We start from the raw sequence: 17455 nt of genomic DNA on the forward strand, positions 1-17455 counted from the left end.
CTTAACCAAATACGCGTTATATGTATAATGTACTTGTAAGTGCTTGTAAATAGTTATTTATTTTTCTTTCTATTCAAATATTTTTAACAAGTGAAATTATCACGACAAAAAGGTTAATTATTTTTAGTCGCATTCCTATGTGTATATTTGGCTTCAATCAACCTAACAGGTTGTAGCCTACTATGACTAAATTTTAGCAGTGCTGATATTTAGTAAACAAAAAACAGCAACAAGTATTGATTGTAGAAATGATAAATATAAATAGCCTCCTCAGAATGTATCTTGTTCCAAAAACAACAATATGCCGTCTGTGTTCAGTTTGCAGAGAAATATGGAAACATTTTCAGCCATTTTCAGGAGAGAAACTCAGTCTGGACTTCATTTTGGGAGCCACACGCAGTCCCAAACCTTATCGTCTGTGTGCTGTGCCACGTTAGAGCATGAGTTATCCTAAACTGAGCATGTCTGTTTCTCTGCTCTCTCAATGACTGTCTTCTGCTATTATTTTCCATTGTTTTTAAGTCAACTCCAGTGAAAACATTTCTTGAAAAAGGCAAAGCCCTGTGGCTGTTTGGGAACTAAGGATGCTGGTATTTTACAGAATAAAAAAAACAGAACATCCACCAGCTAGCAATATTCACACATGGCTTGGAAAGTAACGATAAAAAGATCTCTACCAAATTTACTTTTTTCATATATTCCACCTCTAAGTTTCAGGATGGCTGCTAGGTTTTGTGTAACAAGCATAGGAACAAATGAAGTGTGGACATAAGCTCCTCAGTGCAGGCTCCAACCATGTTACATAAGACTGAGGACATCTTGGGAATTCCAATGTAAATAACAAGTCAGGAGGTTGAGCTCTTCCAGCTGGTTACTATGGAGCTGATTGTAAATTGAAGCTTCAAACTTCAAAATGTATTTAGCTCCAAACTTCTTAAAAGTCTGCTTTGATATTGCTTTTCAAGTCACAGATATTTGCAGAGTTTTTAATGTAAATCTAAATGTAACATAAACATGTTAAGTATATGTGCCAGTTCTAAATATTATTGGTTAAATCTAAATGTTATGGGAAACAAATTTGCAGTATTAACAACCCATTCATTCCCATTTGAGTGTTTCAATACAGCTGGATGATGCAAAAGACTAAAGTACACAAATAGCAATTTGGGGGGCGCTAGCCAAGAAGTTTGCTCAACTGTCGGCCTCAATGTAATAGCAGGAATACACAAACCTGCAAACAAATTGTTGTATAGAGATTAATTATTGGGCAGCATTTAATGACTGACAAACGACTCTGTTACTTTAACTTCCCCTTGTTCAGTTCAACTTGCTTTCCCCCCTTTTTTAAAATACATTTTAAACAATTAATCACTATTCTCTTAAGTCAGTGTATAAAAGCAATCCATTTGAATAAAAGGCACACCGATATCTTTGTTAACTGTATCATTTTAAATAATTTTTCTTTAAAGTTCTCCTCATTATTCTTCCCACATTCCAAACCAAATTAGGAGTCGGGTTTCAAGATAAGGTGCCAGTGCCTTTAACCTACTGGGCGGTTTAAACGTTTCACACACTGAGTGTGTTGTTTTCTTTGGCTCTGAATATGTTATGTAATTATGGCAAGAACCCAAAGGTCCCCAGAAGAAGAATACCAACTACTGTAAACCATACAGGCCAGTAGAGGTCTGAAATATACTGCTCAAAAACTGATCTTAAATCACAAATGAGATCTTTGTGAATGAAATATTTAATAAATATATTACGTAATTTTTTGAGAAAAAAAAAACAAAGTAGACAGTCAGTGAAAAACAAAGCCATAAGCTTTCTAAATTTAACTAAAAGGTAAAAGTTTTATTTCTCGGGTGTTTTCTTAATTAATAAATGTACGAAAACAATAATCCTACACTGAAAACACACCGTGTGTCTAAGACCTGAAACAAGCACTGTTACCTGTGTTCCTCCTAAACGTAGCCCTAAATTTTCCTAACTTCATACACTGTTACAACTCCGATTTTTTTTTTTTTTTTTTTTTTTTTTTCACTTACTGAATACGGGACAGACTTGACTGGGGGAAAGAAGGGGAGAAAGAAAGAGGGAAAGAGAAACAGCTGAGAAGAGGGACGGGGGAGAAGGGCAAAAGACAAAAACCAACAGAACGGGCAGAGAAAAAAAATGCATATATCAATCACCTGGATCACCTGCTGAGAAAGAAAAAAGAAAGCAAGCAGAAGAGAACAAGAGTAATAGAATAAACAACATCACAATGATATATGGGAATATGACAGTAAATACTAAATGTTAAACATTATTGTGCAGCACATAAGATCAACAGAACACAGTGTGCTTTGAGGTAGGAGCCAAAAAGGGTGTAGTTTGTGGGTGTGATCACCCGTGTGTACACCTGTGAGCATGGACGCGCTTGTTTTTTGTTTTTTTAAAAGGTTCCTTCATGTAATAATCTGCTAGAGGGTGTGGGGGGGGCACAGCCCCGTCCTCCAGGGCGTGAAGCAGGTGTGGATTCTTCTTAACCACCTGGTACAGGTGTAACAGTTGTAACAGAGTGTCTTAGAGATGTAGTGTAATTTTACATTGGTTAAGTCTTATTAACCACGCGCTTTTATTTTGAAAGCGTCTTTCCACGTCCTCTGGTAATAAAACAATCATCGTCACATTTGCAGATATAGCCCATCTCAACAAGCGACAGCCTAACTAAGCGAAGACATGGAGACATTATACAGCCTTCTTGGCTCAGAGTGGATAGACGGCAGGAGCATTTTAATCTTTTTGTTTGTTCTTCTGCTTACGACTGAAGTTTTGAAGAACAGAGTGCCAAAAAACTTTCCTCCCGGACCGAGGGCTCTGCCTTTCATTGGAAATCTTCATCGCATCAGACCTGATAGAATTCATCTGCAGTTTGCAGAGGTATACATACTGCTACTGCTACTACTAATTTTTATTAATAAAATGTCATGTTATAAAAATAAAGTGCCCCAGGCATTAAAAGTGGTATTACACCGAATTAAGACACGTAGGATACGGTGAACAAGTGGGTCTTCAACTTAGCTTTAAAAAGCTCCACAGAGCATGCGTTGAAGGAGGTTGTTCTACAAAAATGGGGCAAGAAAAGAAAAAGCACGCTCTCCAATAGTCTTTTTTCTGGCTTTAGGAACATGTAGAAGGCCAGAATCCTGACATATGACCTCTTTATTGGACAAGAGTGTAACTATCAATAACCTTACAAATATCAATTTCATTTTGTACAAATCTGGCCTACTGTCTGAAGTTTGTGTGGTTTTCCATCTGAGCAGATGAAGCTTTCTGCACCATCTTTTCAACATCCTAATTTGTTTATGTGCTAAACAGAAATAATTTCCTTTCTTGTTGCTAAAAACTCATTCTGAAGTATGCTTTCACTAACTTAGAGGGTATAGCAAACGTGGCAGTTTGTCGTGAAACAACTACTGTAATCTCCACATTTTGACTTTTTCCTCTAAATAGACTTTTTGACTTTTCCCCCAGAAACATAATTTCGCCTTTTTTCAAAGAACAGTATTTTGACTTTTTTCTCAAAATACATTCTTGATCTTATTCTCAAAATGATCAACAGTATTTTTTTTCTCGCCCTAATACTCATAGAACGCAACCATTATCATGAGTTACTAGTGGGCTGGAAAGTAATAGACAAACAGACAGTGCATTTATAAAGCAAGTAAAATGCTTTTAATTGCTTTTGAAATGTGCAATAGAGCACAACAGTCACAGAGTTTAACATTGTCTTAAATATTTTCTTATATAAAATGCCTACCTATGGTATGAATAAAGTTTTTGTTATCTTGTCTTTTTGGTTATTTATTGAGAGAAAGGGACATTGCTGTATGTGAAGCTGTATTTTATTCAGAAGAAGCTGTATTAATATTGGCTTTCTTAAGAGGAAATAGCCAAAATTATGAAGCGGTCACCCAAATGAGGCAGATCCCAACCCAACACTAAGCAAAATCTTCTGTTCATGTTCAGTTTGCAGAGAAACATGGAAACATATTCAGCCTTCGATTCTTTGGTCAAAGAACTGTGATCATTAATGGCTACAAGCTTGTCAAAGAAGCCCTAATCCAACGAGGAGAAGACTTCATGGATCGCCCCAGCCTACCAATGTTTGAAGAATTGGTTGGGAATAAAGGTGATAATTTTACTTGAAAAGTTTTTCAAGATGTTTTTTAATAAGACCAGCATCATCTGACTATTTAGCAATGTTAAAACTTAGGTCAGTATTTTACTGACCTTATTTTTAAGTTACTTTGGGCCTAACGCAGTCTTGTTTTTCCAAAAGGTCTTGTGATATCAAATGGGTATCAGTGGAAGCAACAGAGGAGATTTGCTCTTCACACACTCAGAAACTTTGGTCTGGGCAAGAAGACCCTGGAGTTTTCCATCCAGCAGGAGTGCCAGTATCTCACAGAGGCTTTTGCAGATCACCAAGGCACACACACACACCCACACACACACACAAAACGTACACAATTTTTTTACATAATCGAAATTAATTATGAGTTTGCTTTAATGTTTTGTCTAATGAACATATGCTCTTTCAGGAAAACCTTTTAATACCCAGTCACTGTTAAACAATGCTGTGTCCAACATCATTTGCTGTTTGGTGTTTGGGAATCGTTTTGAGTACACCGATGAGCAGTTTCAGTCTATTCTGCAGCTCTTCAGTGACATAGTGTACTTGGAGGGAAGCGTGTGGGCACAGGTGAAACTCTTTCACATATGTTAGTGTTGTTTGATTCAGGATTTAAAAATAACAAATAAGAAACTTTAGCTGAACTTTTTTGTGCAGCCCAAGTGAAAGCTGTTTTTGCAAACAGAGCAGTTAGAGGAGCATAGCTATTGTTCACATTAGACTCCACCTGGGCTGTGCCTTGTCTCAGATTCTCAGACTGATATCTCAGCGCAGATTATCTTTCCTGAAATATTTTACTGTTGTGTTCCTTTAACTGCAGTGGAGGAAGAAAGTCACTTATGAAATCTGCTGTGGTGTAAAAGAGATTTTAATTACTATTAAAGTATGCTTCAAAATTGTGTTTAAATGATTTTACTCGGTTACTTTTCATTACTGCCGATCACAGGTTAAGCCTACTTTTGCAAAATTTGACCTATTACTGCTACTGTCTTCCTGTTCTGTAGATTTACAACACATTACCCTGGCTGATGAGGTGGCTGCCTGGACCTCACCAAAAAATATTCACTCTGATCCAAAAGATAATTGATTTTGTAGAAGTCAAGATCAAAGAACACAGAGAAAACCTCAACCCATCATCACCAAGAGACTACATTGATGCTTTTCTCATAGAAATGGGGGAGGTAAGTGTTTTCAAAATGTGTTCTTGTTCATTTACATTTTCTAAAAAACATGCCTTTTATTTCCTGCGTCTGGCTTTTGTGACTCTGATAGAAGGAGGACGAAGACTCTGGTTTTAGTCTCAGCAATTTGTGCATTTGCACCCTGGACTTGTTTGGTGCTGGAACTGAAACCACTACAACTACTTTACACTGGGGACTGCTATACATGATCTACTACCCTGACATTCAAGGTGTGTGTATGAACAATATTAATCCTGAATACACACTTGGGACCATCTTTCTATTCGTTTTTTTCAGAGATTTTGACAGGTTTGTAGCTTAAACCTATTCGCTGGAACGTTCAAGACAATTTAACTACACAGCAAAGCAAGACATGAGTAGGCAAAGTTCTTTATGTTTCTCGTGCACGGGAGAGAATTGGACAAACGCCGTTCCTTCGCTTGACCCCAGTTGCTCTCGTCCGTTCCCCCGTAACACTGCTCTTTTATTTAGGTTACATGAATATACATAGGTTCATTAACATATGACGTATACATGCACACAAAGAGTACCGTGTAAGTATGTCTGTGTGTGTGTGTGACCCCATAAACGACTTCCCTAAACCTAATAAATATATATTTCTAGGCATAAATGACAATCCAACAATACAAATCTAACAGATTTCTCACAGATCATTCTTGTGTTGGTTAATTTTGTTCAGTTTATTTCAGTTTTATTTTTTAATCCAGGTTCCTTTTATTAGTGCCAAATTGCAACAACAGCCACCAGTTTGTTTTCTCACTATGTGCAGAAAAAGTCCAGGCTGAGATCGATGCTGTGATTGGTTCATCCAGACAGCCGTCTATGACTGACAGAGAAAACATGCCGTATACTAATGCGGTCATCCATGAGATCCAGAGAATGGGCAACATCATTCCCCTCAATGTGGCCCATGTTGCAAACAAGGACACAACATTGGATAAGTACACAATCCCAAAGGTACACAAAGGAATTGCGAAGAAGAATTTTTTTTATAGCACTTTTTGGTGTTTTTTGTTTTCTCAGATAGATTTTGAATGAAAAAGTTGTCCTTTTATCATCTAATGCCAGGACTCTCAAAGTTTGTTGTCCTCAATAACATTTTGTTTTGAAGAAGAACCACTCAGTGCATCATGGAAACTATATGTTTCATCAAAAAAGAAAGTTTTAGGCTTAATCTTGAAAGTACAGAGGGTGTCTGCCTCCCACATCCAAACTGGGAGAAACAGAAGAGGGGCCTGAAAGCTGAAGGCTCTGCCTCCTATTCTACTTTTAAACACACTGGGAACCACAAGTTTTATAGAAGTTAATATGAATGAAATATGCTCTTTCTTTCTAGTCCCTGTCGGTACTCTTGCTGCAGCATTTTGAATCATCTGAAGGCTTTTCAGCGAGCATTTTGAGCAACCTGTTAATAATGAATAGATGAATGTAGAAGTAATAAATGCATGAACAATCAGCAATACCAGAAACACGTATGACACGCTGATTAGAACAAACACTAGACATGTTTAAATAACACTTCTAACTGGCTGTATTTTCTCAGGGTACAATGATCATACCTGCTCTACACTCTGTCTTAAATGACGAGACAATGTGGGAAACTCCAAACTCCTTCAACCCTCAACACTTTCTCGACCAGGATGGTAAATTCAGGAGGAGAGAGGCCTTCCTTCCTTTTTCTACAGGTTAGTCAGTTGTTGCAGTTCCTCAAAATCCAGTTAAAGGATGTTTCAAGCCAAGTGTTTTAAGAAGGCAAGATTAATAAAGTAGTATGTCTTGCCATTAATTGTTTGACTTAGCAGCCATTTACAGTTACAGCCTTAACTTTGGTAGGGGATCGGTCTGTTAATGGTATCTCTGTTAAGTTCCACAGCTGCAGCAATAATCTGTGATCAAAGTGATTAACTTCTAAATTGTGTGAATAAAACTTGTGTCTCATTGTGTACTCAGGCAAGCGCTCATGTCTTGGAGAACAGCTGGCCCGGATGGAGTTATTCTTGTTTTTTACCTCCCTCCTTCAGAGGTTTTCATTCTCTGCACCTGCTGGAGAGCAGCCCAGTCTGGAGTTCAAGTTAGGAGCCACTCGCAGTCCCAAACCTTACCGCCTCTGTGCCGTGCCACGTTAAACCACCAGTTCTTGTAAACCGAGGGCATATCTTTCTCAGTACAATGAATCACAACTAATCACTGTCTTCCATTATTATTACACTGTCTTCCAGCTAATCTATTATATTCTATTATATTTGTTGTAATGAATGATGATCTCCTATATTACAATTTTAGAATAATGCCAGTTGTGATTTTTTTGTCCTCTCTGTATTAAAGGACTGTTTTCAAATATGCAGTAAATACATTCTCTTCCAACTCTCTTAAAGTCTTTTCCAAACCACATTAAATTTGTCAGACCTACCAGACTCAATGTGCTTAAATAAATCACACTGTCATTAGGATTGGTGTTTAAGGTCACAATATAGTTTCAGAATCGGGTGTGACGGGTGGGAGTACAGTTAGTTTCAGTGCTGTTTATCAGTTTGAGAGTGCATGATGTAATCGGGATACTTCAAATGGGTTTTGTGAAAATAAAATTTCAATAAACACTTTACTCTTTATTTAAAGGCTTTCAGAGTCACTTGTTGTCTTCATGAATAAAACACCACATTCTGGCATGTGAAGAAGTAAAGAACTTTTCTTGGGTGTAAATCAAACCTTTGCCTTTGCACACAAAGAAAATTCTGAGGTGTTCTTTATCTTCACATGTGCATGATATAAAATAACCAGTGAGAGAATGTCACCACGTCTAAAGTAACCATGGTGAGGCAAATATTTAAATCCTTAAGTGAAAGCACTATTACCACACAAATACTATTAGTGACCAATAATTCAGCAATCTTAAGATTATAAACAAAGGATAATTATAGGCTGGATGTGAACCGCATTGCTGGCTGGAGCTTTTGTGTGGAATCTGCCTGTTCTTTGTACAGACACACAATGGGACACACCTCTAAAAGTGGTTGAAAACAGCAAGTTTCAGATTGGTGACAGTAAAATTGTGAGATTAAGAGGACTGAGGTACAACTGGAGCAGGTTGAGAGGTTGAATGGGTGCATTGGAGGCTTCAACCCCTAAACTGGGAGAGTGCATTCAGCAGATTACAGGTTCTGAAGTTCAACTTCTGAAGTCTCTGTTGAGAAAAAATCAAGTTCTATGAACATCTACAGAAACTAAGGGATCTGGTTAAACCACCATTGCAGCCAGTGAAGGTTTTACTATGCTAATATGCGCTTTTCAAAGAGAAATCTGTGTTACTATATTGCTTTTTGGCCATTGGACCCCTCTGCAGCAGCTGCAGGTACAACAAGAGAGCACTGAGCACTGTTTTCACAACCTAGCATGCCCCAGCTGCATGCTTACCGCATGCATTTGGTACCAAACCTCAGATCTGTTGTGCTGGCGCAGTTAAGAGTGTTATCCCATCCCTGACACATCTGACGAATAAGCGGAGTAAACGTTCTCACGTGTTTTGTAATGAAGCATTTGGTTTCTCTTTTTTCTCTTTGTGAAAAGAAACCAAAGCTCGAGGGGGAGTTAACAAATCGATCAACTGATTGTTACCTGTAAACGAACTACAGGTCAGCGCAAACAACTGAAGACATGGAGACATTATACAGTGTCCTCGGGTTAGAGTGGATAGACTTCAGCAGCATTTTCTTATTCCTGTGTGTTTTTCTGCTCCTGACTGATTTTTTAAAGAACAGAGTGCCGAGAAATTTTCCTCCTGGACCCTGGGCACTTCCTTTCATCGGCGATCTTCATCGCATCAGACCTAGTAGACTTCACCTGCAGTTCGCAGAGGTATGACACTATACATAAGAATAATATGTTATATTAAACAAATTGCTGACAGTTTAGAGTTTAAGATGAAGACACCAGGCCTGCCCAATAAAGTCGCTCTGCCTCATTAACTGAATTGTACTGATACACTTTAAGTTACACTAATCAAATGTGCAAGTTATATTTTGTTATTCGATTCGCAATAGCTTTGTGCTTCTGTAGGTCAGACTGTTCATTCAGCAGTTCATGGAGCTGGTTTTATAACATTACCGACAATGAAATAATGTCACTCCTGCTTTGCTTTTGCAATCAAACACAAACATTTTTGCATTTCTCTGCGGTATGAGTGTGCTATGCGTGTGTAGTTCTAAATCTGCATAGCGTGTTTAAGTGTATGGAGGGCTTGGAGTGTCAATAAATACATTATTAAATATTTAATTAAATGTATCATTAATGAATTAAAATGTTAAATATTTAAATAACAAAAATATTATTAATTAATACAAAAAATAATTAAAAATGAATGAGTTATTAAATTCTTTAAATGATGATACTCGATTTTTAAGTAATTCTTTATATATGTAATTATTTTCAAATATATATTTTTACATATTTATCATGTTGGCAATCACCTTGCAGCATGTAAAAATGACCTTGGATTTAGCCTTAAGCATCATTTCATTTTCATTTCAGAACTGTAGCATGTTATTTATATCCATAAAAGGCAGGGGCGGCTCTAGAAGGGTGGCATGGGGTGACAAGTGCCACCCTAAAATGATCCCTTGCCACCCCAAGTGCCACCCCAGTTTTGCATATGACGGTGTTGTTTATTAAAATAAGATAGCATTAACAGTTTTTATCGTAGTTACAGTCAACAGTGAATATAAATGCTAAAACTGAATATATTGGATAGTGTTCCACCCCTGCACCATTAACAAATGGTTCAGCCCATAGCAGGACCAGCTTTTTTCTTGTTTTCAGTAGCAAGCCATGCTTATGATTGTGCCAGAGCACATTTTAAACAACACCATGGGAATTTTGGATTTTACACAGGTGGTTGGATGTTACACTCTGGAAATGGAAGGAAGGTGAGTGTTATTAACCCTCCGTGGTCCACGGACACGCTGCACCTCCAAATCACATGACTATTTTAAGCTGACATAGCAAAAAGCTGCAGCCATGCTGAGTCTCTATTTCAGCCCACATTGAAAGTTCGGACTTTAAAGTTTTTACATTTTAATTACAGGCCAGTAAATCCAGAGTTATGATAATATATATAAGCCATGCTTTTTTTCTAAATACTGTCGTTACGTTTTTGTGTGTGTGTGTTTTAAGCATTTTCTAAGGACAGCGCGAAAACGGTAAAGAAAGGGAAAAAAACACCTCTTTCCTATCGGTGGAAAAATGTACCATGTCGACCAATTTAAAAAAAAGTCAACATGTGGGATTTGGTTGTTTGGGAAGAGGGAAAAGTTTTGGGAATGACGGTAACGGCAGCGAGACAGAGCAAGCGAGTGAGGGAGAGTTTTTAGATGTGGGAGATTTGTGACGTTTAGTGTGGAGTGTATACTTAGTGTATTGTGTTGTCTTGTGTAGCTGTTCTGTTGTGTAGTCGTTTTGTTTTGTGTGTCAGTGAGGGCACTAATGAATGTCACTAAGGCACATTTGCAATGTAAACACTGTCACTAAGTAGAAAACCAGCAGAGTGATACACCTCCTGTTGTCAGGCCTGCAGGTTTATCCCTGTGCTGTTCTCCTCTGTCTTTTGGTGGACAAACTTTTTTTTATTGGCACACATCATTTGTGGAGCATCTTATTGCAACACTTAATTGTTCTCTCACTTTAATTTTAGTAATATTTTTAAATGGTTGTAGAAAATGAAAAAAACAAACGGCAGGTGTATTGGCTGCATTTTTAGATAAATAGTTGTATATGTTTACAAAATGAACAATAAATGAACAATTTATATTTGCATTTCAAGTTATAAAAATTTACTCAACATGTCTGTGGGTTTTTTTTTTACAGTAAAAAATACTACTAGGGTTTTAAGTTCTTTGTGTGATTTCAGATCAGTAATAGTACTATTAATAGTAATAATAGTACTAATGCAGTATGTCAGTGAAAAAAACAACTAAATTCAGTTGAGCTGAAAAGAATGATACCAAACAAGGCAAGGGGGAAAAAATAAAATGAAACAATTTGAGGGTGAAATACAAACCGAAACTCAAAAGGAGTCAAAAATGGCCGGTTGTATTTCAGACCTCAGTGGGTTAATCCAACAAATCATGAAAAATTAGGTTTAAATTTTTGTTCATGACAGTGCAGATTTCTGACATTTTGTGTAATTTAAGCTGTAACAATGTGATTGTTTTCTAACAAAAAACAGTGTGAAACTTAAGTTAGACTTGTGTTTGTAAATGAACCACCCCATGTTGTGTAGCTTTCTGGATTTTATACTTATTGGGCTACATATTTATTTATTATACAGGCTATACAGTACATAACATCAAAACTCACATGTTTTATGTAACTTAAGTGTGTAATTATGTGGACTACAGACAATAATTAAGTTATAGACTATATTTATTTGAAAAATGTGTATACTTACTGCATTTGAATCATTTTAACCATATGTAACCACCTGCATATGTGTTTGGGGGGAAAAAAAGGCTTTGATTTTGCCACCCCCATTTGATTTCTTTGCCACCCTAAGAAAATTTCTCTAGATCCGCCCCTGATAAAAGGTGAATTATAAATGCCTTGCAACCACCTGGCAGTGGGTTAAAAAAAAAGATCAAATAAACAACATCTACCACCAGTGTGATTAGGATATTGTAAATTCCTGCAATAATACAGAGAAAACCCCAGCAACCATCAAGCACATGGCAACAAACTGCATTTTAGCAGAACGAAATCTCAAGCAGCACCAGGCTCGGGGACGGGTAACTATCTGCCGCGACTGGTTTGGGGTGAGGGGATGGAAACAGTACGAAAACATAGCGTGCAAGAGAGTCAGAGATGAATAAAAACGAATGTTTAAATGCAAAGCGATGTATAAAAACACAGTTGTCATCCTCACTAACACACCTGTCCACTTTCTGTGTTCAGTTTGCAGAGAAATATGGAAAAATTTTCAGCCTTCGACTCTTTGGTGGAAGAGTTGTGGTCCTTAATGGCTATAAGCTTTTGAGAGAAGCGCTGGTACAACAAGGAGAAGATTTCACAGATCGTCCCGCAGTACCCATATTTGAAGACTTATTTGGGAATAATGGTGTTTTTTTCTTTTCCTTTTTCCCCCCAAAAGAATCTCATTAGCAGCAATTAGACCAGCAGCATCAGTGTGTGTGTGTGTGTGTGTGTGTGTGTGTGTGTGTGTGTGTGTGTGTGTGTGTGTGTGTGTGTGTCCAAAGGTCTTGTGATGTCAAATGGGTATCAGTGGAAGCAGCAGAGGAGATTTACTCTTCATACACTCAGAAACTTTGGTCTGGGGAAGAAGACCCTGGACTTTTCCATCCAGCAGGAGTGCCAGTATCTCACAGAGGCCTTTGCGGATCATCAAGGCACACACAAACACACGCACACACACTTAGAAATTGCACAAACATCATTACGCAACAAGCCTTTTACTGCCTCGTATTCTCATTGTCTCTTTATTCTACAGGAAAGCCTGTTAATGCCCAGCCACTGTTAAACAACGCCGTGTCAAACATCATCTGTTGTTTGGTATTTGGGGATCGATTTGAGTACACTGATGAGCAGTATCAGTCTATTCTTAATAACTTTACTGAGATAGTACGTTTACAGGGAACCACAGTGGCACAGGTAACCTCCTTTAAAAAGGCAACAACATTTATTAATCTTATTACATCACAACATGTCCTAAATACATGTCATATATAGTTAAGTAACAAACATCACCTTATTGAATTCAAATGTCTTGATCTAAAATTAATTTTTTTTACTGAACATCCATAATTGGAAAGTGTGTTAATAATTATCTAGATTAACCTTTAATTTCAGTGGTCACTGAAACATAAACTGAGTGTATAGAATCACCAAACTGAAATGGTTTGTTGACTTTGCTCCAAAATAAGGTTTTGAAAGATTTAATTTTTCCCTGGATGTTAGACTTCCTTCAATATCTTTGGATCTGTGGGATTCCCCAACACAAGTTAATTCAGGATCCTTTTAGTACCACATAGAAATACACAAGTAGAAATGTCACAGTTGTTACCAGGCCATCATATAATTTGGTAACTGTCTTTCTGTTCTGTAGATGTACAACACAATGCCCTGGTTGGTGAAGTGGCTGCCTGGACCTCATCAGAAGATATTAACTTTAAAACGACACATAACTGATTTCATAAAAACGAAAATCAGAGAACACATAGAAAACTTTAACCCAGCATCACCGAGAGATTACATCGATGCCTTTCTCATAGAAATGGGAGAGGTGAGTGGTGTGCTGTGTTTTCCGTTTTGCATTTCAAATGAAATATGTCAACAGTTATTTATTCCTGTCTCTGCTAGAAGGAGGGCAGTGATTCAGTTTTTGATCACAGCAGTTTAAGTGCATGCACTATGGATCTGTTTTTTGCTGGAAGCGAAACTACAACCACTACTTTACACTGGGGACTACTTTACATGATCTTCTACCCTGACATACAAGGTGTGCATAATATCCACCATGCCTGCATACTGTGTAATCATCTTGCCATCACATATTGATTGCAGGTGGAATGAGAATTTTCTCCCCAGTTAACTGTGCAGCAGACAACACTCAGTTATTATGGCTTTTAAGTTTTTTTTAAGTCTCACTCATTTCAGTTTAGTTTTAGTTTTTTAGTTTATTTTCATCTTAAGCTTTATTTTTAAACTTGTTTCCTGTTTTCACTCCGCAGAGAGAGTCCAGGCTGAGATCGATGCTGTGATTGGTTCATCCAGACAGCCGTCTATGACTGACAGAGAAAACATGCCCTATACTGATGCGGTCATCCATGAGATCCAGAGAGTGGGCAACATTATCCCCTTCAATGTGGCCCGCAGTGCAAGCAAGGACACTGCAATTGATAAGTACACAATCCCAAAGGTACACAATCCACTAATAATTTTAGTGCCTTTTATTTTTCCAAGACAGACTTTCTGGCTTATCATTTTAAACCTCCAGGAACCAACCCAACCCCCCAAACATAAAAAGCAAATAAATACACAATACACAAATAAACGCCAAAATGAAACAAACAAACAAACAAACAAACAAACGGACAAACTGTTGAAACAAGGTGATTACCACGTCCTTTCTAAGTATTCAGGAGATCCTACACTTGCTCTTCGACCTCAGCTTTGTTATTTGTCCATTTTGGACTGTTGTTGATACTTGATGATGCAAACATTGTTTATTTTTTTTGAAGTTGCACAAAGTTATAACTTTAATTAAGTAGCTGTTCACTCTAGTTCATACTAGTGTTTCAAGTATTGTATGGGAAGACAGAAATCATGTGTTTATGTGAGCTTGAACCTGTAGGTGAGTGAGTCTTTCGAATATTGTTCAGAAAATGATCTAAATTCCTGATAAATTAGATGCATTTATTATTAACTGTGGTTATTGGCTAAAATATATGGAAATGGGATATTTTGTGAGATTTAAATAAGAACAGAATGCAGTGATTTGTAAGTTTTATAAACCAACATGTAACAGAAATATATTAGAAAACATGTCAGATGTTTAAATTGAGATATTTTACTATTTCATAAAAACTATCAGCTTATTTTGAATCTGATTACAGAAACATGTCCTAAAAAGGTGGGATAGTAGAAGAGTCATGAAACAAAAAAATATCTAACAAATAAAACTCAAGACTGCCTAACAGATAAATTCCTATATCAGAAAGGATGGGACATTTTCTCCAAAAAAGTCCAGCACCAGGTCTCCTCAGTTTGCAAATGAGTAAAAAAATGAGTAAAAAGATGATATAGTACACAGTGGTAAACACGGTGTTGTCCCAATGAATTTTATTAGTTTAAATATCTGATATTTTCTCTTTCTTCTGATTTTATTTAATTTTTTTTATTTATTACACTTGTTACCACCCGTCTAGGGCCAGGCAATAACATGAGTGAGGCACTCGCTTCCCCCCCAAGACCCAAGCAGCCACAGCAAACAAATCCGTTCGTTATAATGTGATTTATTTACAATGTGGAAAAAAGGAACAACAAAACGGGAGTGTCAACACTTCAGGGTGAGCCAAGGCCAAAACAATAAACAAAACAAATCTACACAAATCCCGCACCCCTGCCCTTACCAAAACAAAGTCCAAAAAAAAAAAAGACAGAGTCTGAGCTCCTTAACTAATTCAAAACAGGAGAAAACGGGTGATCAAAAGAAACGGCAGCTCACCCCTACCCACTCCACTTCCACAACTTCTAAGCCGCACTGCAGCCAGCCGCTGCCACAGGTACACTGCTGGGTCATGAGGAGAAACGCAAGGACCTCTCCCGCCATAGCACTCCAGTCTCCTTTTAATGGGCGGGTCCTCCAGCTGGGACCAGTCACGTCAGGGCGGTGTATCCACGCACCAATCGGAGCAGGGCCCTGGCACAGCTGAATTAACATAAAAAGATACATCACCTGCACAAAACAAACACATGAACATGCAAGTTCGTAACACACTTTTGATTATTTTACAATTTTAGCATCTCAGTTTTTTGTGTCATACTTCTTCAGGGCACCATAATCCTGGCTTCACTTGACTCGGTCCTACATGATGAGTCAATGTGGGAAACTCCACACTCTTTCAACCCCGAACACTTTCTGGACCAGGATGGTAAATTTCGCAAGAGAGAGGCCTTCCTTCCATTTTCTGCAGGTTAGTTGGAAGTCAAAACCTTTTCTATTCTAAAAAGAGCAAAATGAAAAACCCATACTATGTCTTTCCTTGTAATCATCTTGCCACCACAATGTCTTTGTTTGTGCAATATTAATCTGTGATAAAAGTGACTATTTTATCTAACATAATAAAACTGTATGCTGTGTATTCTCAGGTAAGCGTGTGTGTATTGGGGAACAGCTGGCCAGGATGGAGTTATTCCTGTTCTTTGCCTCCCTCTTTCAGAGGTTTTCATTCTCTGCACCTGCTGGAGAGCAGCCCAGTCTGCAGTTCCAGCTGGGAGGGACTCGCTGTCCCCAACCTTACCGCCTCTGTGCTGTAACACGTTAAACCAGCAACTATGACAAAGTGAAAATGCCTGATTCTCAGCTTGATGAATCACTGTTTTATCACATTTATTATCTAATACAGTATCTACCCCTCTGTATTTTTCATATCTCATAGTGTGTGTAAAATGGGATTTGTCATTTTTGTTCTTGTCAGCCGGTATACCAGTTTTGATAAACTTTTACACAGTGAATCTTTTATATTCAAGTATACATTTTAATGTTAAACCAGCTAAAACTGAGATTAGTTTATCCTTTCATTCTGACATTAAAGCAAGTGAAAGCATGGACTGAGTCCCTTTGCTGGCTAACAATTTCATAGTATATGATACCTGCCTGTTCATTGCTTTTACAATTCTGAATTCTGTCATGTTATGATGAGAAAAGCTTGTTTCAAAGAAAACATTATAAAAATTTCCACTTTATTTGAAGGCTTATAGAATACTTGACCTTAAACAAATAGTAACTCTGAAAATTTGTCTCTTCTGAAGCTTGACTTTTCATATCTCTATATATCAGCATGTACCCAGTCAAAGTTTTTTGTTTTACCTGAACTGTGTTTGAAGTGAGAAAAATCTAGGGTGGCAAGGGATTCTTGAGTAAAAGTGTTATTGCCACATTTTAGAAATACTTCTCAAAACCAATAATTTAAGCTGTATTAAAATGAGCAGCAGGTGTGCCATGATGGTTGCAGTACCAAAAGAGTATCGAATACAGGGTATAAAGGACTTGATTTGCATCATGACTTCTTTGCTGTGGGGAGTGTTTGGGTGCAACTGGGCATCCAAATTGACACCATTAAGTTTAGGATTTTGGTGCAAGAAAGACCTCTGTACCTCGGGAGTATTGCTTCTGTTATTAGCTCAATAAGATGCAATACTTGAATGATCCTTTAGAAATTTGGAGTTCTGATTTTACAATTAGTTTTAAGATTTTATTGTGGACTTTTAAAGCCCTCTCTGAGCTTCCACCAAAGTGTATTTTAATCTGACATCGTACCTGGTCATAAGGTCCTCAGCCAAAACTCTG

At 37.5% G+C, this 17455-nt stretch overlaps 1 pseudogene across 1 annotated transcript; it reads left to right on the forward strand.

Annotated features, from left to right (window-relative positions):
- The first annotated feature begins 2652 nt into the window (after window positions 1-2652).
- LOC308393726 lies at window positions 2653-16527 on the forward strand (annotated as a pseudogene). Its single transcript, XR_013974785.1, has 17 exons — window positions 2653-2922; window positions 4015-4177; window positions 4328-4477; window positions 4590-4750; window positions 5185-5361; window positions 5453-5591; window positions 6152-6339; window positions 6926-7067; window positions 7333-7521; window positions 9012-9234; window positions 12322-12484; window positions 12875-13035; window positions 13490-13666; window positions 13744-13882; window positions 14115-14302; window positions 15938-16079; window positions 16255-16527. The product of XR_013974785.1 is annotated as an uncharacterized misc_RNA (transcript).
- The last annotated feature ends 928 nt before the right edge of the window (window positions 16528-17455 follow it).

Source organism: Rhamphochromis sp. 'chilingali' (assembly GCF_963969265.1).
Source record: "Rhamphochromis sp. 'chilingali' genome assembly, chromosome: 3".
Lineage (NCBI taxonomy): Eukaryota > Metazoa > Chordata > Actinopteri > Cichliformes > Cichlidae > Rhamphochromis > Rhamphochromis sp. 'chilingali'.